The following is a 23,714-nucleotide window of genomic DNA, read 5'->3' on the forward strand; positions in this document are numbered from 1 at the left end:
ATTTCCACTTTTCGTTAAAATGTCTGCCGGAATTCAGCTGCTGGAGTGCTAATTCTTACCAATATAGCTAAATCATCAAGGCACGGGTCTTCCCTATAGATAATGTACAAACATGTCTATAAAATCTAGATTCATATTTCAAGATTCCACCAGATTCAATTAGCTGGAAAACTTTTGAATACCGTAATCTGGGGATAAATTGATCACTATTTATCGTAAATAAATAAATTCCTGCAATAAACTAAATTGAAAAACTAATGGTATTTAAATCAGTAGCTATGAAGGCTCCATTGTCCTGCATGATTTATTGTAATATTGGATGTTTTGTTAATTTTTAGGAAATTTTAGGTACACTTTGTGAAAACCGAAAATGGAACATGTAACAAATTAACAAAGATTTTGAACGTTAATTACTCAGCTGCCCCTGGTCCAATTTCAATAATTTTATCACCAATCGATCAGAAATATGGCTACGCATCGATGACAATCTTTCCGAATGTTGATTATCAACAAGAAACTATCGAAAAACTTGTAAAGGTCCAGCATTGTTCAAGAAAGCATTGTAAAAACCGTCGAATTAACTAACAAGTCCACCAATTACCTAAATGCATATGCTGCTTCCCCAGCACAGTCGTCAGAGAGTAGTAGGTAGACGAAACAAGTCGAAGTGGCATTCGCCTCCGATCCTCGGGCGCGTGCGAATAGGGAGGATGGAATTGCGTAATATTGTGCAACTCATCGCCATACTCACACGCACGCTCTCAACGACCACACCACTGTGTGGTGGTGTTCAGTTGTCGAAATTAGTAGCAGCAGTAGCAGTGCTTTCTACGTGTGTCGTTGAAAATTGTTCTCCAGTAACAACGAAAGGCTGCCTGCAAGCAGCGAGTTGCAGAGCCTACATAAGCAACCATCAAAGGAGGAAGAAGCTGCACCGTTATGCTATGGATCGGAATCAGTAGCTCTACGTGAGTCGCTGCGGGTCGGTCATCTATGCCATGCGTGTCACCCTCGCTCCAAACGACATACAGCTCGACAACCTCATCCGTGTTGAACACCCAGCTCAGAATTACTCAACCATCACTACAAAACGGTCCTTTTCAGGGCCACCAAAAATTTGTTAAATAGTATTATTTGGACATTGGTCAAGGTCATCAGTTCCCGCAAACAGCTAGCTATCAAGGCTCAACCTGGTCCCTATAGAAGGTGTGGAATTGCATACACTTTAATACCAAAATGCACAAAACTTAAGAATTCATATATAACAAAAAAATCAAAATACACCTTTCAAAGTCAGGTAGATGAATCGAAAATACTCAAGTTGACAGTCCCTTGGATTCTCTTCATCAACTTTCTCTTTGAAATAAATACTACAAATTTGATACGCTTACAAATAAAAAAACGGAAAGAGTTAAGAATGAGTTAAGTTGATGATTGATCAATTAAATGAACTAAATGTTCACATTTGTTCCGTCCACTAGCGGTCCTACGTCAAGCTTCCGTTCGTGCCCCTAGGCACAGACCCTTCTACTTTTTAAATCTTAAATTTTAAATTATCGATATGGGGAGACATTTATCAACCCCTCAAATGGCTTCCCAGTTCTCTAGTAATTGTTCTTATTAAATGTGGGTTCCCTGAATCCTATTCAGATGCTAAGACCCTTGTGTGAAAAGTGTTTTGAGCAGAAACGCCGAAAAAAGAACAGTTGCGCCTAAATGTAGGCAATTTCATTGTAAATTACTGGTAGTTTTGCGAAAAACCCTGGATTTCTTGATATTTGAAACATTGTACTGCAATTTTTAAAGTAATTCGGATTAATTGACACTTAGTTTAGTAAAACATGATACTTGAATGGTATTGACATCAATAGTTGCAGTCCTATGATCGTTTGTTTGGATGTTGATATTGTATGCTACTTAACGTCAGATCTATAAAATTGAAATTTATGCAATATTTTTTTCTTTTTGTTAGGAAAAGAGATCAAGGCAATCATTTTAGTCTCATGATATCTATCACCGACCATGTTATACGTGACAATTAAAAGTACAACGCATTATGATCAATTTCACCCCGGTGATCAATTTTCCCCCGGATTACGGTACATCCTGAACAACCTACAGTCTTGAAAGAACATTGAATTTTTAAACAGTTGGAGATCCTCAGAACTTGATCAACCTGAAGTCTTGGAAAAATATTCAGAGAACTTTACTAATATCTTTGTCTATATGGAGATCTTTTGAATATTTCCTGCTTTCTAGAAAGGATGTCTGAAAGAATATCCTGTAACTTATGCAACGTTTCCTGAACGTTTAAAAAACTCCCTTAACTTGTACTAAATTTCCTAACTTCACCGAAGGTCCCTGAATTTATTCCAAATTCCATATTTTATCAATCTCTCTTAATTCTACGAAGATCTCTGAACATCTTTGCACTTCTGGAAAGGCACCTATCATCTACAAATATTCTTAAACATCTGGAAAGTTCCTTGAAATTTAACGAAGTTCTCAAAACCCCCAAGAAGTTCATGGAGCTTTTTCGAATTAAGATCTCCTAAAAGTTTATTGAACTATCTTTTGGATCATCTACAAAATTCCCAGAACTTTTTAAATATTCCTTACACTTATACGAAGATTTACGCAGCTCCTCAAAATGCTACGAAATTCGCAAAACTTCTACAAACTTTGTTGTACTTCTATGTTTCTCGATGATTTTCCGCGAAGTTCCACGAACGACATTTCTAGCATTTGTACGTTATTTCCACAACTATTCCAAGACCATGATGCTCCAAAAAAGTGCCCTGAAATTATGTAGAGGTTTCCGATCAATAATGAGCTTCCCTGAAATAAAATAACGTTCCCTTAACTTCTATGAAGCTTCTCAAACTCAAATAAATTTTCCACTTCTACGCAGTTTTCAGAACTTTTCCAAGTTTCTTGTTTCTACGATTTTTTTTTCTGTAGATCTATGATGTTCCCAAAATTTCTAATAAGTTTTCTCAATTTTTACGATGTTCGCTGAACTTCTTAGAAGTCCTTGAAGTTTGATAAAGCTCCCAGAAGTTAAAGAAAAATCCCTGGGCTCATTAACAATTTTTAGATCCTGTTGACGTCTTATTATGCCATCGATTAAATATCGATATAATATAATTTATCAAAATTGCTTCTTCTAGTCCAGAACGAGTGATTTAGAACTACAAAAGGATGATTTTTCATGAAAATCAAGGTATTTTATAAATTGGTTCCAAAATGATAGCGGGGTAAAATGCCTGATTCGTGGTACAATATGCACCACAATATTGAGGCAAGACGCACGACAACAATGGCCAAAACGCACCACAAAATTGTGGTAAAATACACCGCTTGATAGACAAACCATAACCCCTGCAAGTAGATAATGCAAAGGGATGTGGTATTTCAAATGATTATTCATTTATGTTGCATCAGAAATATGGTCTCAAAATCTCAATAGAATGTTAAACTGTGCAGTGTTCACTCGGCTGTCGATAGAAGCAGACCACTCTCAATGTGTGTCACGCGATCGTCTGTTTACTCGGCAGCAACCATTGTGTGGTCATTCTCATTGTTCTTCATCAGCAGTTCTTTCGGTCGATGCGTTGTCGACTTTGGAAAGCAACCGTTTCGTGAGTGCTGACCAGTGGTGGCACGAGTACTGGAGGTTAACGATTTTTCCTTAACATTTGATACTTTGTGCGATGACCATAGAGGAGACACACAAACACAAACTGGCAACCGGAAAAATGTCATGACATTTCTAAACTGTTTTCTGCAGGCGACAGAACATTTCCGCACAATCAAGCAGACAAGACCAGCGGCACGTGTGACAAAAATTTATGTCATGTAGAATTTTGCTGATTTAAGGGAGTTAATAAGGGAGTTAATAATTTACTGTCACACGTAAGCTTGCAGCTAAAATGTAATTTCAATAAACTGTTTGAAAAATAATGGGTTACGACATTTTTCCTATTCTCTATCTCCGCCGTTTACTTGTAATGTAGAAACACACGACCGGCCGTGTGCTGGTTGTTTTGTTTTGCTCTGGACGATGGTTTTACAAAAAATGTACTGTTGCCACCTCTGGTGCTGACCATGTTTTGCTTCCATTGCTGCAATGGAAGCGTTCTGCCCCCGTTGGCGAATCTGCCATACAATGAAATCACTGGAAGCGGCTCTCGTTCTGGTGGTGGAGGCTTATTGGATAGCGGAAGATAAAATGTTTATTGTGTTGTACCTTTTGACTATAGTTTTAAGATGTATTGTATAGGGAACAAGAATCCTCGGCTCTGTAAAGTTAATTCGGTTGAGGCTTATCAAATAAATTATTAAACCTGTTAAACTGTGATTCATCAAGTAATATCGATATATGATTTTATGATCAAGAATTATTTGTGAAACCTCCAGTTGAAAACAAACACATCTGAGGAAAAGTTATCGATGTTGTTCTATAAGTGGGCATTTTACCCCAGGGGTGCATTATGGGCTGTTTTCCCTTAGCTGCTCCGACTAGAGGGATCTCAGTAGACAGAAAAATGACTGCAACCACTTTTCATCACCAATCACTCGTGACACAACGACTTCAGTTCACCTGTACACAGTCTGGAAGGCGCAGTATAAGCTACACACCGCGGTGCACCGGCCGAATCAACTCGCCACTAGCGCCGAAATCAGAACCGACAACTCCAGCGACCGAAAACAAACGCGTCTAATAGCGGCCACGACACACTTCGATTGATGACGGCTATGTGACTGGACAAGCAATGATTCTGTCAGGATTGAGTTGACGTAAACTGCTTTAATAGCAGATTCTGTTGGATAGATTCGAATATTTGTCATAAGACCGCATTTTGCATTCACACGGTTGTTTCCGCCTTGATCCGTCCATTCTTTTAAAAAAAAAACTTTTTCTTTAAAATTTCGGTTCCTCTTTCGCTTCTTTGATTATTTTTTTTTCTTGAGGCTCCTCTTCCAACAGAGGAAGCACCGGATTCATGGTCGGGCAGAACATTATTTTTAAATTTCTCAAAATATTCATGAACCGATAAGACTTTCAACTGACTAGCGTTGCCATCTTTTATCCATTCTGGATCACAGTCGTCATCCGTGTAGTAATTGTCAGATTCTGGTTCAGCTTAATTTTCAATCAGATTAGGTTGACCAAGTTGATCAAGATCAACGTCAATAGCAATCTTCCTCACTTTACAATATCGATTATGATCATGTGGTACCGTATGTCGCATGGTAGAGTTCAACGGTAGGTACAATCGATTTGGAAGTGATTGGTGATTTTGCTTTTCTTTTCGGTTAACGGTTCTGGGGATGCATTTTGTGGTTCTATTTTTTTGCTCGTATATCAAGCACCATTGATGACCGATCGTGACCTGCAAAGCTAGCCACTTGGCTGAACGTGTCCGTTTTGAAAACCACTAAATTTATGAAGTAATGAAATTGGGTTGTTAGCGGAATGCTTAAATAAAACAGCAAAAAAAGGTTATCTACCATTTAATTCCACTTAATTAATTTTGGTATCCATGACAGATACGTATTTCGACTACAATGTGCAGTCTTCATCAGTGTCATTCCCACTAAAGAACTTTTCAAAATCTAATCCCCTTAAGTAATCATCCCCTAGGTATTAAAGTCAAGATCACAGGTATAAAAATGAAACTACAATGTGTTGAATCGGAACCTACCTAACTAATTAAAACCAAAGATTTAAGTAAACTAAAGGAGAAAAATCTATTCAACTCTATAATAAGGGAAAGATGAAGATTGCACATTGTAGTCGAAATACGTATGTGTCATGGACAGGCATGGAAAATCATTTGCATTCATTTCATACATTCATTTACATTTATTTGCCTCTAAACTTTTTTCATCAACAGCATTCCGCCAAATGATGTATAGAGCTTTTGTAGGTTTTGTTATAAGATACAAGTTTTGTTCATAACTCAAATATGTATCTCTTATGCATCATGAACTAGAACGGCCAGAACTTGTTACTGTTTTTCAGTGAATGTAAAATACAATCACTGAAAAACAGTAGTGGATTCTGTTCGCTCTGCTTCGTCATGCATGAGAGATACGGATTTGACTTGTTAACAAAAGTTGTAGCTAATAACAAAACCTACAAAAGCTCTATACATCACTTTGCGCAATGCTTTTGAAGAAAAAAGTTAGAGGCAAATGAATGCACGAAATGAATGCAAATGATTTTCCATGCCTGGTCATGGATACCACAATTAATTGAGTGGAATTAAATGGAAGACAACCTTTTTTTGCTGTTTTACACTAAATTTAATTGTGAATCAGGAATTCGCCTTGAAAAATTTCCATCCCATGAAAAATTTACAGTAAACGAAACATGATCCAAAGGAGTGGATGATTCAATACGTTGGAACGATGAGGCTTTGTCCCATTTGTAACTTTCATCGAAAACTGAAAAGAAAACAAAAAAAAGTATGATGAGTATCGGTTACACAGTACCACCACTCAGAAACGATAAGATAGTTTTGACAACTAACCATTATTGTTGCTCGAAAAAGGACAACGCCTACTGCGGTCGCTGATTGTGGGGCTATTAGAAATGAGTGAGATTCACCCAGCGACCCAAGCCACGATTTTTGTCGGTGGCTTCCTCTTGCGCTGATTGTACGAAAAATCTGCGTGACTGGCATTAGCCCGGGCTCCCAGGACACAACTATGCAAACTCCGGCTCGAAGGTAAGTAGTTCTGATTTTCGTCCACGGCCTTCTCTCACTTTGATTATGACGACAGAGAATAATCTGCGTGACTGGCATTAGCCCGAGATCCAAGGACACGATCGTGCAAGCCCCAGGCTGAAGTCGAATCATTCTGATTTTCGCCAGCGGCTTTCTTTCGTCTTGATTGTGACGGCAGAGTGCCTTCCCGTTTATGGCTCTCAAAGCTACAAATGATAGAAACATATGCATTATTAGAATCGGTTAGATAGCTGCATACCAGCATTCACAAGCACCAGTACTAATGTGGTGTTTACACTTAGACTAGTTCATTAGCGCTAGCTCCCTGCTAGCAAAAACGCTCACCAGCATAATGTAAACAGGACCTCAGCGTCTACAATAATGAAATTTCAGGAGCAAATTAAATTCGTGCTTGTTGGCGAGTACTCTAGCGCGAGTAAATCCGCACAGATGTAAACACCCCATAAAGGAATAGTTTTGAATAACTTACCATTACTGTGCCTTCTAGAAGGTTCACGTCTACTATGATCACCGATCAAAAATTTATTTGATATGTCTTTCAAACCGACGTGACTGTGACCTTTTCGAGGATGTGGATTAACGAAATTAGCCCTGATTTTCAGAGCACCACCGTGCAAACTACAGCTAGATGTCAAATGACTCTGATTTTCGTCGGCTACTTGCTGTCGCTCTGAATCGGACGATAGATTAGGCTCTCGGTGATTAAAATTAGCCCAGGGCTCCATGGCAAGGCCGTGCAAACAGTGTGGAGTCGTCAAGTAGCTCCGAATTTCGTGGGCACTATTTCTTGCTTTCGTTCCAAACCATCTGCTGCGGCTAAAAGATAATCCATTTTGGATGAGACTTTTTTCTACAAATCAACACAAATACTTACCAAGCAACACATTGTTAACTAGTGGCTGATAAATTTAACAAAAAACGAAGAAAAATATCCAAAATAAAGCACACTACCAAATTGATCAAATTACAGATTTGTATTGTTTTGAAAATTTTGGCTCTTCAAACGTCAGTCGGGTCAAACGTCTGAAGTAGCAATCTAGCACCCATAATTCTCGCATCACCTTTCAAATAGACCAATCTACATTGATCGATTCTCTTAATCGTTTGTTAATAACTCGGCTCCAGAAACATGTTCAGCTGTTCGTATCGTCCAATACGCTTAGTAATATTTTCTTTTAACAAACTATGTAGAAAAAGCCCGAAATATGAATGCAGCAAAGTTATTAACGAAAGAGAGAGAGAGAGAGAGTCGGCGAAGAGAACCGATCAATGTAGATTAGTCTATTTCAAAAGTGACGCGAGAATTCAAATCTGTACGTTCTGGAATCAGCATCGTTTTCGGACCATGTGTGTACCAGAGACGATGTTAAATAAGAGACGCGCGAAGACTGAAGCCAAAAGTTCCAATTGAACCTTCAAACGCGGTTCCAATCGAGCAATGTAAATAAACACGAGCGCTGCACGAAGAAAAGCGTGGAAAGTATTGAGATTGGGGTTGAATTTAATTGTTGAGGTTGGTTGTCTTTATTAAGGAGATTTTCAGCCAGACGCTGGTTAACTGTTGAGATTTAAATAATTATAATTAAGTTTGCGTATGGAAAGTGAAATTCGACACGGAATATTATCATAGTGGTAACTCTAAGACCAGAAGGTCCCGAAGAAACATGCTCAACTTTTTGGCTCAGCTCTATACTCTCTTCGGTCCCAAGCTAATCGATACACCCCTCGAAACATAGGAAAATCCACGAACCCCTCATTTTATCTGTCAAACTTTCATAGCGAAAGAAAACAAACATCGTGTAGTACTAGAGTTTTGATTAGAATGGGGTACGTCAATCGATTTGCTTGGGACCAATAGGCTAGTCAAGTACACGGATAGAAATCTCTTTATACCTTTTGGCAAATTTCTATTGCTGATTATTCATAAAATGTATAAGTCAACTAATAAGCAGACGCCTTGCAAAAAGTTAATGAAGCTCATGTGTCAAATGAAATGTATAAGCGGTCACACATACCTTTTATGCATTCTTATAGGACCTATGTGGTTTGTCGTATAAAATGTATAAGGTTGATGTTTTGACAAAAATGTATAAGTGAAACACATGAATAAAATAATTGATTTTCGTTTCGTGTATGCATGCAGTCGTGGTAAGCAAAGTCTGCAAAGAATTCAAAAAAGACATTTGCTTTTGTTGTAATATTTTCGCTCCCTGCACAGCACGGAGTGTACCGCTTTTTTTTAACTCTTTATTTGTTCCAAATTCAAAATAAATTACATTTCATTTTAACCTAAAGTTACTACAGTAACTTACCAGCCTTAATTGTTATATATCTAAGTATTTTTACATTGTTCTTGTCTTGGCAATTCAGTATTTTAAACAGGTTTTTAAACCTGCATGTCAGTATAACAATTGATATCTTAAAACTAAAAACTACAACTAAATCTTATCTAAGTAGGTATAAAGGGAATTAATCGTTGCAATTGAGGATTGCAACGATTTTTGCCTGAAATTATTAATTATTTTGTTGGACATTTGTTCTAAAGGCCATTCGAAATTCTATGTACTTCGGTAGTACTGTACAAGAGAGGCAACTTCAAAATCATTTTCAGAACTTTGTTCTGAATCCTTCGAAGTGCTTTTTTCCTGGTAGTACAACAACAAGACCATATTAGCACAGCGTAAAGCATGGCCGGTCTAAAAACTTGTTTAAATATTAAAAGTTTATTCGTCAGGAAAAGTTTGGATTTCCTGTTTAAAAGAGGATACAAACATTTTATATATTTGTTGCATTTGGCTGTCAATGTGATTTTTAAAAGTTAATTTTTGGTCAAGTATTAATCCAAGATATTTCACTTGGTTTGACCAGGAAATTGGAACTCCGTTCATAGTGACTATGTGACTACTACTAGGTTTCAAAAAGGAAGCTCTAGGCTTATGTGGGAATATTATAAGTTGAGTTTTGGAAGCGTTGGGAGAAATCTTCCATTTTTGTAAATAAGAAGAGAAAATATCTAAACTTTTCTGCAGTCTGCTGCAAATAACACGAAGACTTCTTCCTTTAGCGGAAATGCCTGTGTCATCAGCGAACAAAGATTTGTGGCAACCCTGAGGCACATCAGGGAGGTCCGAAGTGAAAATGTTATACAAGGAGGAACTCCTGCTTTATCAGGTAGTCGATTAGATTAGGAATTTTGATAATTTACCTGCAGAGTTAAATAGTAAATATATATAAATATAAAGTATATAGTAAATATAAATAATAAATAATTTTGAACTAATTTCATAATGTAAAGTGGAAAATTAAACTTTTTCAATTTAGCAATCAAACCTTCATGCCAAACACTGTCGAATGCTTTTTCTATGTCTAGAAGAGCAACGCCAGTTGAGTGGCCTTCCGATTTGTTTGAACGAATTAAATTGGTAACTCTCAAGAGTTGATGAGTAGTTGAATGCCCATGGCGAAATCCAAACTGCTCATCTGCAAAAATTGAGTTCGTATTGATGTGAAGCATCATTCTATTCAAAATTATCTTTTCTAAAAGTTTACTTATTGAAGAAAGCAAACTTATTGGGCGGTACCTAGAAGCTTCAGCTGGATTTTTATCCGGGTTCAAAATTGGAATAACTTTTGCATTTTTCCATTTATCAGGAAAGTATGCCAAATGGAAACATCTGTTAAATAATTTTACCAAGAAAGACAAGGTACTCTCTGGGAGTTTTTTGTTGAGGATATAGAAAATTCCATGATCACCTGGAACTTTCATATTATGAAACTTTTTAGTTATAGACCTTACTTCGTCCAAATCAGTCCCCCAGGAATCATCAAAAATATTTTCCCGAGAGAAAATATTCAGATAATCCCGAGCAACCTGATTCTCAATAGGAATAGTAAGACCTAACTGAAATTATAGGAACTCTCGAATTGCTTAGAAAGTTTCTGAGCTTTTTCCAAATTTGTAATCAAAATGTTACCACCTTGTCTAAGCGCTGGAATAGGCTTTTGAGGTTTTTTCAAAATTTTGGCAGAGAATCGTTTTTTAATTTGTTTTTGCAAATCCCGCCAGATAACTTTCATGGCAGGATCGCGTGTTCTTTGATAATGTCTCCTACGGACATTTTTAAGACGGATCAAGAGCTGAAGATCGTCGTCTATTACAATTGAATCGAATTTAACCTCGCATTTTGGTACTGAGGCAGCTCTTGCTGCAACTATAGAAGTAGTCAGAGATTCAAGAGCATAATTAATTTCATCTTTGGTTTGCAAAGGAATGTTTGGATCGAAGTTATATTCCATAAATGTTCGATACTGCTCCCAATCAGCTCTATGGTAATTGAAAGTAGAGCTGTTGGGATTACAAATTATTTCTTGGGATATTTCAAAGGTTACTGGAAGGTGATCAGAACCGAAGTCAGCATGGGTAACCAGTTGGCTACAAAGTTAACATGAATCAGTTAAGACCAAATCAATAGTGGAGGGATTTCTTGCAGAAAAAAAGCATGTTGGGCTGTTTGGATATTGAATAGTGTAATAACCTGCAGAACAATCATCAAACAAAATATTACCATTGGAATTGCTTTGAGCATTATTAAAATCATTAAAATCACCCATAATAAAGAATTTAGACCTATGACGGGTAAGTTTCTGAAGGTCACCCTTGAGAAAATTCTTTTGCTGGCCTACGCATTGGAATGGCAAATAGGCAGCTATAAACGTAAGTTGTCCAAATTTTGTTTCAACAGAAACTCCCAAAGTTTCAAAAACTTTGGTTGCAAATGAAGAAAGAATTTTATGTTTGATTCGTCTATGAACAATGATGGCAACGCCACCACAGGGTCCATCAAGACGATCATTTCTATAAATCAAATAATTTGCGTCCTTCTTAAGCTTATGGTCAGGTTTAAGGAACGTTTCAGTTATAACGGCAATATGCACGTTATGAACTCTCAAAAAGTTAAATAGCTCGTCTTCATTATCTTTAAGAGATCGAGCATTCCAATTTAAAATATTTAATGCTTTAAAATCCATTACTGAATTTTAAAGTCATGAAAATATTGTTTGCAAATTAAACTCCAGTTTGAATAGCATCAAACATGGAGTTAGATTTAAGCATATCAGAAATCATGTCAATTAATGATTTTTGTAAAAATTCCATTTTAGGGGCAGTAATGCTTCCTAAGTAAAAATTGTCAAAATTTCCGTTAGAATTACGTTGGTTAGTATTTTGATTTCTACCCGTTGCAATAGCAGCATAGGTAGCTCTATTAACTCGCTGAACATTGTTAGCAGCTAGGGGAGTAGGTATAGATGAAAAATTTGAAGCAGGGATGATATTTGTACTTACAGGTACGAATGTAGAATTTGTTCCTCGCTGACCGTTGTTAACAGCAGAGGAATTTGTACCTGGTCGGGAACGTGGGGAGTTTCCTACATGTCGCTTAGAACGAGATTGTAGGATTGCTTTGCGAGTCTTACATTCCCAAAAAATGAATTTGTGGTTTTCACCAAAATTTGAACATTTAAATTTCTCAGGATCTTCATTCACAGGACAGTCGTCCTTTGCGTGAGAGGAATCACCACAATTCATGCATTTAGCTGGCATGTAGCAATGTTTAGTTCCGTGACCCCATCCCTGGCACTTACGGCACTGAGTGAGGTTTTGGAAATTTCCTCCAGTCTTCCTGAAGTGTTCCCACTTCACTCGGACATGGAGCATAAGGCTAGCTTTTTCTAAGGCCTTAAGGTTGTTTAGTTCACTAGACTTGAAGTGAACTAAATAAAAATCTTTAGAAATCCGGTTGCAAGAATCGCCAGGACGGGATTTCATTTTCATTTTGATTACTTGGAGTGTCACAACTCCAAGTAATTTTGCCAGTTCATCTTTGATCTGATCCAGGGATTCACCACTGGGCAGTCCTTTCATGACAACCTTGAACACACTTTCAGTTTTGGTGTCGTAAATAAAAAAATTGTGCTGCTTCTCAGTAAGATACTTTAGAAGACATTTAAATCCGTCCAAGGTTTCAGCCAATACACGGCATTCACCCCGACGTCCAATTTGTAGTGAAAACTTAACTTTCACGAAATTTAAAAGTTCCATGCGAAGAGCATGGAAATCGGAAGTCGTTATCACAATAGAGGAATCTTTTCCTTCTTGGCATTAAGACGGGAAAGTTTACTAGAACTTTTCTTGGATGATGGATCATTCTCATCATCCGTGAGCAAATCAAATTGATTACTCAAATTAATTTCATCAGAAGGAGGGTCAAGAGTTTGCCCCTTTCTTTTGCGTTGAGGCGCCATGGCGGCAGTAAATTTTTATCCAAATCGACTTCCAAGCAGATTACTATAAGATTCTGAAGGATCGAAGAGGAATTTTCCAAATCGATATCCAAGAAGGATTGCCTCGGGTAGGGTCCAAACAAGGATCGAAGAGGAATAAGAGTTGAACAAGGTAGAAATTTTTTACAGGTTGAGCACTGAAAAGTGCTGTTTAAATTTGTTGTAGCTTTAGGTAGTAGTAACACTTCCTTAAGCAAAATGCAAATAGATCCGCACGGCAAGAGAGCACGATGCGGACTCGCGGAGTGTACCGCTCATTGTGTGGATCGCTTTATCACAGATTAGTGCGAAGTAAATCGGAAAACCACACACTCTCTGTCGAGTGTTGTGAGATGCATACACAAAGTTGCTTTGCTAACGCTCTGAGGTGCTTTCCAGCCCTGGAAGTGAAAAATTGAAATTTTCACGTCCGGTTGTATTGGTGTACATAGGCACGGTGCGTTATTTAAAAAAAATAGGGCTCACTCGTACACAACGTACGGTCACCTGTGACTTGTGCACAATTTATGAATATTGCGATAAGGAAAACCTGAGTGTCATACGGCTGCCTACATTCAGCTCATATGCTTTCAATCCCAGGAAGTCGGTGGGATTTTTCTGAGGTATACAAATCTCTGGTCACGTCTTTCTTCGGAAGGGAAGTAAAACCGTTGGTCTCCGGTCCATGTGTGTCTGATGGGTGCGATATCCTACGCAGGTGTGGAAGCTGTCTCTCTGCGTCAATGGATGGCAATCGATGCCGGTGATTGGCACAAGATTGCGGAACAGAGACGGAAGTTAAATAAATGAATTAAGAAGAAGACTAAGCTCATGAGCTGAAATTTATTGCTTATAATTTTGTTTTATAAAAGTTATTTGGGCATATTTTTATTGTTTATGAATCGAAGTATACAAGATGGGTGAAACTTTTTTCGTCATACCCAAAACCGATGCTCCAGTTCCTATGTCATGTCATCTCCCATCTTATTTTAAAATTCCTCGATCCGAACGTTTGATAGCATTTCTATCTAGCAGTGGAAATGATGAAAATGTAAATATGGCTGTAAATTTACATCCAGCTAATTAGAATAAGTAGCAGATGAGATTTTTGCTCCACTTAGCTGGAAAAATGTTCGTTCCACACGTCGCTATGCTGCTTTCCCGAAGCTTCATCATGACTTTATGCCCTTCGTTTTCCCGTTCTCATACCTCTACGCGACTGAAGTAATTCACAAAAATCGATCTTTAGCGGCATGCCGTTATCATATCGGCAGATGTAAGTGAGGGGGGACAAAGTGTGGGCGAAGGAATTTGAATAATCTGAATCTGAGCGAAGCGAATAAATTAATATTCCATTCCACGAAAGAGATGAACCTCTACTCCTGGAGGGGAAAACGGAACTTTTTTGTTTTGCTTCATCATTCTGTTTACGCCATGGAGAATGAAGGCTCATGACAACGTGGTTTCTGTTTTGTGTTGGCAATGAAAACAGCTGGAGTTATTTCATGACGTTGAATGCATAATTAGTGAAATTCGCTTATATTTCGGTACACCACTGTTGAATAATCTTTGACAACCTGAGCCATAACCTTGAAATTACATCACAATATAACTATGACATACCATGTCATACTAGGACGATAACATATTACACATACATACATGATGAGAATATAGTAAATGACTATTTTCATTTCATTTGACATATGGAAGTTTTTCTCGGGATACTTGATTAGGTGAATGATTTAACAGGCAAAAATATTCGTTTTATTGGTATTAAATGAACGATTTAAAAACGAAAGATTGACATTTGATACAAAACCATTACATGTGAAAGAGCAGGTAAGTACGGAATGTACTGTATTCAGATATCCCAAAACTCATCCGAGAGGGATCCCAAGAAAGCTAAATGAGCCATGCGTTTTGCATTGAGCCGAAATCGATTTTGTGTGGTTTCACCAGTTATTTAGAAAATGGCCTCTCTGACGGAACGCTTTTATTTTTATTTATTTATTTCGTCAAGCAAAAGTATGCATTATTTCTATTATGTTTTAGTCGGGTTTTAATTTCTTCTTTTGATATAGTGATGCTAATGACTTCACAGTGTAGATTATACTGCCGCATCATTCGATTGAAGGGGCCATTTTTTGCGTAATTTGTTCTGTGAGATTTTTCTGAGAATAATTTTCGTGTTCTTAGATGTCGACAGGGTGTGTAGAAGTTTAATTGTGAAAGTATTTCTGATGATTCTATGCGATGTGAAATAATGTCATTGATAAAGATACCATTCTTGATAAATAGTCTCGAGCAATGGGGTATACATGGGGATATTCATACGTATTTTCTCCCATGCTTGATAAGGATCGACGTGGGAAAACAGGCTGATGCAAGAAATTTTGTAATTGTAAAATCAATATTAAATTGCAAATGCAAATGCACTGACAATTTTGTTTTGGGTCGAAACAAAAATCGAATGAAAAGGATTTTTGTCGTGTTTGAGATCGATTAAAAAAATCGATTAATCGAACAAAAAGAATCGATCTTTTGTGTTTCGATCCAAGATCGCCCATTGGTAGTTGCTATACATCAATGAAGACGAATGGTGGTCAAGTCGCATAGAAGTATTGAGTGAAAACCCAAATATTTATAACTTAAAAAAAATAATGCTCAAAAACGAAAAAAAAAAACATCGTTGATTTTTTAATATGTTGTGAAAAAAGCCAAATTTCTAAGGAAAAATATAAAACAAAAACATATTGTGCCATACCAAACCATGAAAACTATAAAAACAAATACAATCAATATTGAAAATCCCAATTTTTATATCATTACATTTTCTTAACAGTATTTTTAATTACCTTTAATTTGATATTTTGATCTTTGAAATCGGCCCAGTGGTTCAAAAGTTATAAATTATTGAAAAAAGTAATTTTTGGAAAAATAGATTTTTTGGACCACCCTAGTGACAAAAAAAGTAAGGGTCTAAAATTTTGCGATACGGAACAAAACTACGAATTTCTAAAAAAATCTGAGAACTACTTGATTACAAACCAACAGACATAACACTCGCAAGTTGTTCTTCGAACATGTGGCGCACATAGTCAATTTCCTTGCGTTTGACGTTTACACACCAGCACCATCTGTTCAGCATACTACCCACCACAGTGTGCTCAGCAGATGGCGGTTACGTTTTAGCGACGATGTTTTACAGTGATAATTATTCAAGGTGTTATGTCTGTTTGTCTGTGACTGTAGCGTTTTGCTATCGAATGGCTGTATACATATGGCGGATTCAACCCTGAATTCACCTATTTCTCAACCTCCCTGGTACATCCTCAAGACAAACATTCATGCACCCGTTCCAAACTCATTGACATCGATAATGACGGGATACTTGCAGTGTAGCATAAAAACACTTCATACCTAGTAGAAGCTGAAACCTGAGACAAAATGATTCCCTGTTGGACGTCGGTTCCTCGACGGAAACTGCAGGACTCTCTTCCAATGCTCAGCCGGAGGGATACGGTCCACCATACTGTGCTTGTGGATGCTCTAGCACAGTGAGTGTGGGTGAATTTGAAGAGCTTTGGAAGCAACTAAAGAAAATGAGCGTATCAACACGTACCCGAGGATGAGATGAAATGACTGTGACGAGTTACCGTCAATGGGGGTGACATTTACTAGACCCTTTCATTAGCGATTACTGAGCGATAACAAAGCCATCATGGTTGGAAAAATGTGGAGAAAAAAATGCTTCTTCGAAATAACAAGCTTCAATAGGAGTTTACTCTGAAGAAGGGTTCATTTATTTCTACAGATAGCAGGGCATTCTCCAGGACCAGGAGGAGCAAATCCGGTAAGTATTCAAATCCATGCACAATGAAATGATAGTGTAATCTCCAGTGTAATTCTACGGCACATTTCCAACGGATGTGATGAGGGGTTGATGCGGAATGTTGCAACAGCCATTGCGCGGCTTGGCGCTTCCCGGCATGGATCTTCCCCTAACCCAAACCTCCCCCCCCTTGTCTGTGTGATATTGAGAGTGGAAAAAGCGCACATTGAGATGCCTCGTGGATAATGGCGACGGAGACAATTGCCATCGTGAGGCATGGAGGTGGATCGGATATTTGAATACACGCTGCAACTCTCATGTTCTAGTTGTTCTGAGCATTGCAAGAAGTCAAGCACATTAAATCGAATGATTATGGTCGAGTCGAGAGGGTTATTGACGAAATTCGATGGAACGTGCATATACACGGGATTTTGTATTTTAAATCGTAGAAGCTGTTTAACGAAAATCAGAACGTATTCCTCCTCAAATGATAAGTACCTTCATTCGTCGAGGTATTCTTTTCCGATTTGTATTCAAAAAACGGTATTCATGGCTATATCAAATCAGCAGCAATCTCTTCGAGGGAAGAAAAATGTGGGCTGTAAAACGTTTCTACCATCGTTAGCGTCAAGAAACTTGTGCATTTCTCTACATTTGATGCCAATTCAGAAATAAAGCGATACGTAGGTGTATCCGGGCGTAGTTCCTGATGAAGGATGGCTGAAAAATTCTAGGTTCGAAAAGCTAACCAAGCCCGAAAATGTAGCGAACGGTTTTATTTTGAAATATGATTTATGATTTCGTTGATTTTGGACAACAATTTTAAAATTTCGACAGGCTTTTTTTTAGCTTAAGTCGCCCTGAACTATTCTTATCAAAATTGAACCAGGAAGCTGATTAAAATCAGCCTTCACAAAGAAAGATTTGAATTTAACGAATGCACGTGCAGAATTTTAAAATGCTAGTTCTCTTGTTTGGTAGCCATCTTGAAAATTGAATGAAAATTCCAAAAACCAAAAACGACAAGAGAATTATTAGATTCCAACCTTCGAAAATCAACGTTTGTTATTTATTAAAGTGCATGCTAACCAAAAATGCACTAAATTTGAGTTGACTATTTACTTTTTGAACGTTCCACCTCTATCAATAACTCTATGTACAAAGCTTTTCTCGACTAGTTGAGGCTAGGAATGGTGCTGTAAAACTGCACACTTCAGTAAATAAATCTAGTTGAATGTAAAATTGCTACCAAGGAAGCGCTAATACTATGTATTTATTTGCTGAGTACAGGTTGTTATATTCATCTCTTTTTGCACGTAGTGGACATTGTTTACTTTGTACCAAGCTACAGTGTCTTTCGAGTAGTGCATTGACACCAAATCTGGCCAAAATAGTACTGGGTCATCATGTTGAGCGATCATGGGCCGCAGACGCCGATTCAAACACTTCCGAACGTAAATTTCAGTGTTACAGTCAGCAATCCTTATTGCCGGACAGTCTTCCGAAAAACACGCGCACATTTGCACCCGATGTAAAAACATAACGTTTTTGTTGAACACGTACACGCTCTTCCTTGTGTTGTAATGTTCATTTCAAGCATGCTGTCCAATACACACACATGAACGTTGTGTTGAAACTACGTGTTTTTTCATTTTCGTGAACCAAAGTACGCCCACGCAAACCAATACCACCTTCGGAAAGGTGATAGTTGCCCCCTATCCGATGATGTTGTTGGTTTGCGTGGGCGTACTTTGGTTCGCGTGTAAAGGGCCTTAGAAAGTTTGTTTACAAATGCTTTTGTGCCGTTATCAAATGTTATGCCTGATTTGTAAACTCAAAACATTAATTACGCGCAATGCATGCATGTTCACCAAGAACTCAAAATTAAAGCACTTGAGATTAATCGTAATTTAATCAAAACACCCCTTGCCACACGCTGAACTGTTGTTGTTTGAGACGTTCAAAACACAATGTTCAAACATCATGCACAAACATTGGACGCGCCCACGTGTAATACCTACATGTTCGAACACAAGGTTCAAAAGATTGTGTGTGAGTGCTAACATGAAAAGCAGCAACACAGCGAAAACACGTTCATCTCGAACACTACATTGTATGTTCAATGCCGGATTCCTTATTGCCGGTATCCTTTATTGCTGGATCCTTATTGCCGGGCTATCCGCGAATAAGGATACCCACAGCTTATGGGATTTTCACCAATGGGGGCTGTGGTGGATTATCTCATTTACTTCAATATTTAAAGCTATACTGTCTTGGACAAAAATGTTGTACTGGGGTAGACCAACAATCCTGTGTCATTGGATTCAGGTTTAATGGGGAACTACGCCGCTAGAGGCACTTCAATTTTAGATTACTAATGAAGGGCGTTATAATATATGGAACGTTGGACCCAAGTTAGAATATATCGTGATCCTGGCCACACAGAAAGTTGCTGTCTTTTCGGATGGTGGACATATTAGTTCAGAACTCTCTCACTACGCAGCGCTAGTGTGCTGGTGCAATTCATATATAAACTGTATCTCGAGAGCCAGGCCATATAGAAAGTTTCTGTCTTCAGCAAAGTTGTGCAGCTGACCAAGTCCTTTCGGATGATGGTCATATTAGTTTAGAATACAGTCACTACGCGGCACTAGCGTGCAAGTGAGCTTCCTGTATAATCTGTATCTCGAGAACCTGGCCATATAGAAGGTTACTGTCTTCAACAAAGTTGTTCAGATGACTAAATCATTTCGGATGATGGTCATATTATTTCACAACTCACTCACTACGCGGCGCTAGTGGGCACATAAACTGCTGTTGGTTTTCGGACCAACGGTACTGCAAGGGTTATTTCCAAAATAATAATCACCGCAATGAAACACAGAATGTGGGTGTTGTTAAACGGTTGATTATTATTTTGGAAATAGCCCTTGCAGTACCGTTGGTCCGAAAACCAACATCTTATAATTTTCGTTTAGTCCTTTACGTTCAGTCCCTGTCTAGTCCGATCGTGTATTTTCGCTGGAGTTGCTGTCGTGATTGTGCAGTTTAGCAGATAAGTTTAGGTTAGGCTCGAAATAGGTGGTAACGACACAATGCAATGCTAGTTTTACGTCAGCAAACACTAATCGTAAATCCTTTAGGTTAACACACTAATTTAAGTTAAATTTTAGTAGTAACTTAGAATAAGATTTCTCTGCACACTCTTTTCTTTCTTCTTTCTTCTTTCCTTTATTTAACGTCGGTCGCTGTTCCGCAATCTAGTGCGAATGTGCAGGAAGGCAGCTTCCACACCTGCGTAGGATATCGAACCCATTCAACACACATGGGCCGGGACCAACGGCTTTACTTCCCTTCCGAAGGAAGACGTGACCAGAGATTTTTATGCCTCAGAAAAATCCCACCGACCTCGGCTGGGATTGAACTCAGACCCATTGGGGTGTTAGAAAGCAGTCACGCTTACCACTACACTACCGGCGCCGGCTTCTGCACACTCTGGTTTGATGATATTGTGTTTTATGTTTTGTTGTTTTTCCTTATCCTACTCACTCTTTGACAGTCGTTGACGTTACCTGTCATACCGCTTTCCGACCGTCTGTTGTATGTGTATGCGTGGTGCAAGGTTTATGCAACATCAGGTGCGCTGGCAGCGAGGGGCTCGCCAACAACTGCCTTAGTATGTTTTGTCTCGTAAGCATGTCCATATAAGATGATGCTGTGCAATTTGAGAACAGGAACTTAAAAGTGGATGACGTGTAGAGGCCGGAAATCGATGACAGACGCCATTTGGAATCCAAGATGGCAGCCATCGGGTTAAGAAAAACCATCAAATACCCTACAATGCGGGTATTTCCGGCAAGGGAACGACGTGTAGCAGCCCGAAATCGATGCCAGTTGCCAATTTCAAATCCAAGATGGCGGCCGTCGGTTCAATAAAAACTGTCAAATGCCCTACCCAACAAACAATTGAGAGCTCTTATAAAACACCTGAGTTGATCAAACGTTGAATAATAGCTTCCAGAGTTGAACAAGAATGTAGTTGTATCGCCATTTGATTAAAAGTTTTAAAAGCTGTTGGAGCACTCTTAAATGATTGTTTACGTTCGGTTTAACTATATGCTTTATAAGACCTACGATAACTTTTACAGCACCTTAGTTAAACTGATTCACAAGAGCTATACAGAACGTGGAATAAACGCATCAAAACAAACAATTGGGAGCTCTTATAAAACACCTGAGTTGATCAAACGTTGAATAATAGCTTCCAGAGTTGTACAAGAATGTAGTTGTATTGCCTTTTTGGTTAGAAGCTTCAAAAACTGCTTGGAGCACTCTTAAATGATTGTTTACGTTCGGTTAAACTGTTTGACAGGAGCCATATAGGATGTGGAATAAACGCATCAAAACAAACCATTGGGAGCTCTTATAAAACACCTGAGTTGATCAAACGTTGAATAATAGCTTCCAGAGTTGAACAAGAATGTAGTTGTATTGCCAATTGGTTAAAAGCTTCAAAAGCTGCTTGGAGCACTCTTAAATGATTGTTTACGTTCGACCAACCACAATTTTGTTGCTAAAAATAGCACAAGTGATAGGCATGTTTATATAACCATAAGGCAATGATTATTCGACTGCAAGAGAAGTCACTCAAGATGAGCTTGATATACTTCTCTCATATGATCAAAATATGTATTCAAGAATAGAGCAGATGGAAACAGAAGCGGCTGGCAATCCGTGATCATGAGTTCGAATCTTGCTTCGAGAAACCCTCGGTGGAGGTGGAGTAGAGGTAAATTATATATAGGTGTTATTAATAAATGCAAACATTAATTTAATACATATATCATATAATCAACGATAACATTTCTAGATAAATTCTCTCAATTAATGATTAGAGAGATTAATTGAAAGAATATCAATCAAAGATTAAACAGATGCTTGTTACTACTTCCTCCATGATCACAGAATGTGAATTACGGCATAATTACATATTTTTTCAATGAGCACAAATAAATTAAATTAATAAAAACTGTACAAGCAATTATTTTGGCGTACTACGACAATTGTTAAACTAATTTTAATCTGTGAATATTGTGAGTACTTACACAACGGTTATTAAGGAGTCATTAAAAAGTGCTATAAACGCTTTTCACCGCTTGCTATATAGTGATTATTTAGGAGTCATAAAAGAGTGTAACAAACGCCTCTCAGGTTCAATCTCTAAAACATTTCGAAGCAGCTGTTAGGAGGTGTTGTAAACGTTGTATTAGAGCTTTCACCAAAACAATGAAGCTTGAGTTTAAATATGTATCTATAAACGTTGTATAAAAGTTGCTTCTATCCGGTTGTTAAGGAGTCATTGAAAAGTGTTATAAACGCTTTTCACCGCTTGCTGTTCAATTAATATTTAGGAGTCATAAAAGAGTGTAACAAACGCCTCTCAGGTTTCCTCTCTACTAAATTTCAAAGCAGCTGTCAGGAAGTGTCTACAAACGTTGTATAAGAGCTTTCACCAAAACAATAAAGCTTGAATTTAAATATGTATCTATAAACGTTGTATAAAAGTTGCTTCTACTCCTATACCGCGTATACATATAATGCTGTAGTTGAACAGGTTCTCCAAACCAGTGTTAACAAGAGTTTTACAGAAGTTGTAATAAACAAATTGTACAGTTATTATTCAGCATGCAGTTGAATAAAATCACAATGGAAGCGTTTCTTCAACAAGAAATTGATTTTGGATAAACGTTTTACTGAATACGTTAGACAACACCTTTGTGTTGCAGTTGTATAGGTTCTCCAAACCAGTGTAAACAAGGGTTTTATAAAAGTTGTGGTGAACACATTGTGCAATTATTATTCAACATGCAGCTGAACAAAATCAAAACGAAAGCGTTTCTTCAACTGGAAATTGTTACTTGGGTACAATATGGGTATTTTCGGAAAAGGAACGATGTATAGAGGATGGATATCATTGCCAGATGCCATTTTGAAATCCAAGATAAACACAGACAGAAAAACTGTCAAATACCCTACAATATGGGTATTTCCAGACTGGTAATGACGTGTAGAGGCCGGAAATTGATGCCATACACCATCTTAAAATCCAAGATGGTGGCCATCCGTTCAAGAAAAACTGTAAAATACCCTACAATATGGGTATTTTCGGCAAGGGAACGACGTGTAGAGTCTGTATATCGATGCCAGACGTCATTTTGGAATCCAATATAGCGACTATCGGTTCAAGAAAAACTGTCAAATATTCTACAATATGGGTATTTTCGGATAAGGGACGACGTGTAGAGGTTGGGAATCTATACATCGTTCCTTTTCCGAAAATACCCATATTGTCGGGTATTTGACAGCTATATTCATAGTCTGGCGGATAGAATCTCGGGAACCAATTGAGCTGTCAAATAGCAGAACCAATCGAGCAAATCACGACCAACAACAGAAAAGAGCACATCAGCTATTGCGAACACAATTTCAAAAACCGTTTTATCGTGACTCAAGGCTCGCCTACACAAACTAACACAATATTTAGGTTGTGGAAAGTTTCGCCTCTCCGATGATGCTGGTAATTTACCTTCGATTGGCGAGGAAAGAATAATCAAATATTTGCTTATAAAAGTTAATAGTACCTTTTCAATTGTTGGTCTACATATTTTGATAGATCGAAATTCTATCCGCCAGACTATGAATATAGCGACTTTAGGTTTGACGGCTTGTTTCTGACTCAATTTCGACTTCTTGATCGTTTTCAGCCCGTTTTTTTGCCTTGGCATGTTAAACGTTACTCT

Source organism: Ochlerotatus camptorhynchus, unplaced genomic scaffold, assembly GCF_037179485.1.
Source record: "Ochlerotatus camptorhynchus isolate MF236.1 unplaced genomic scaffold, CSIRO-AGI_Acam_v1.1 ptg000491l, whole genome shotgun sequence".
Taxonomy (NCBI): Eukaryota; Metazoa; Arthropoda; class Insecta; order Diptera; family Culicidae; genus Ochlerotatus; species Ochlerotatus camptorhynchus.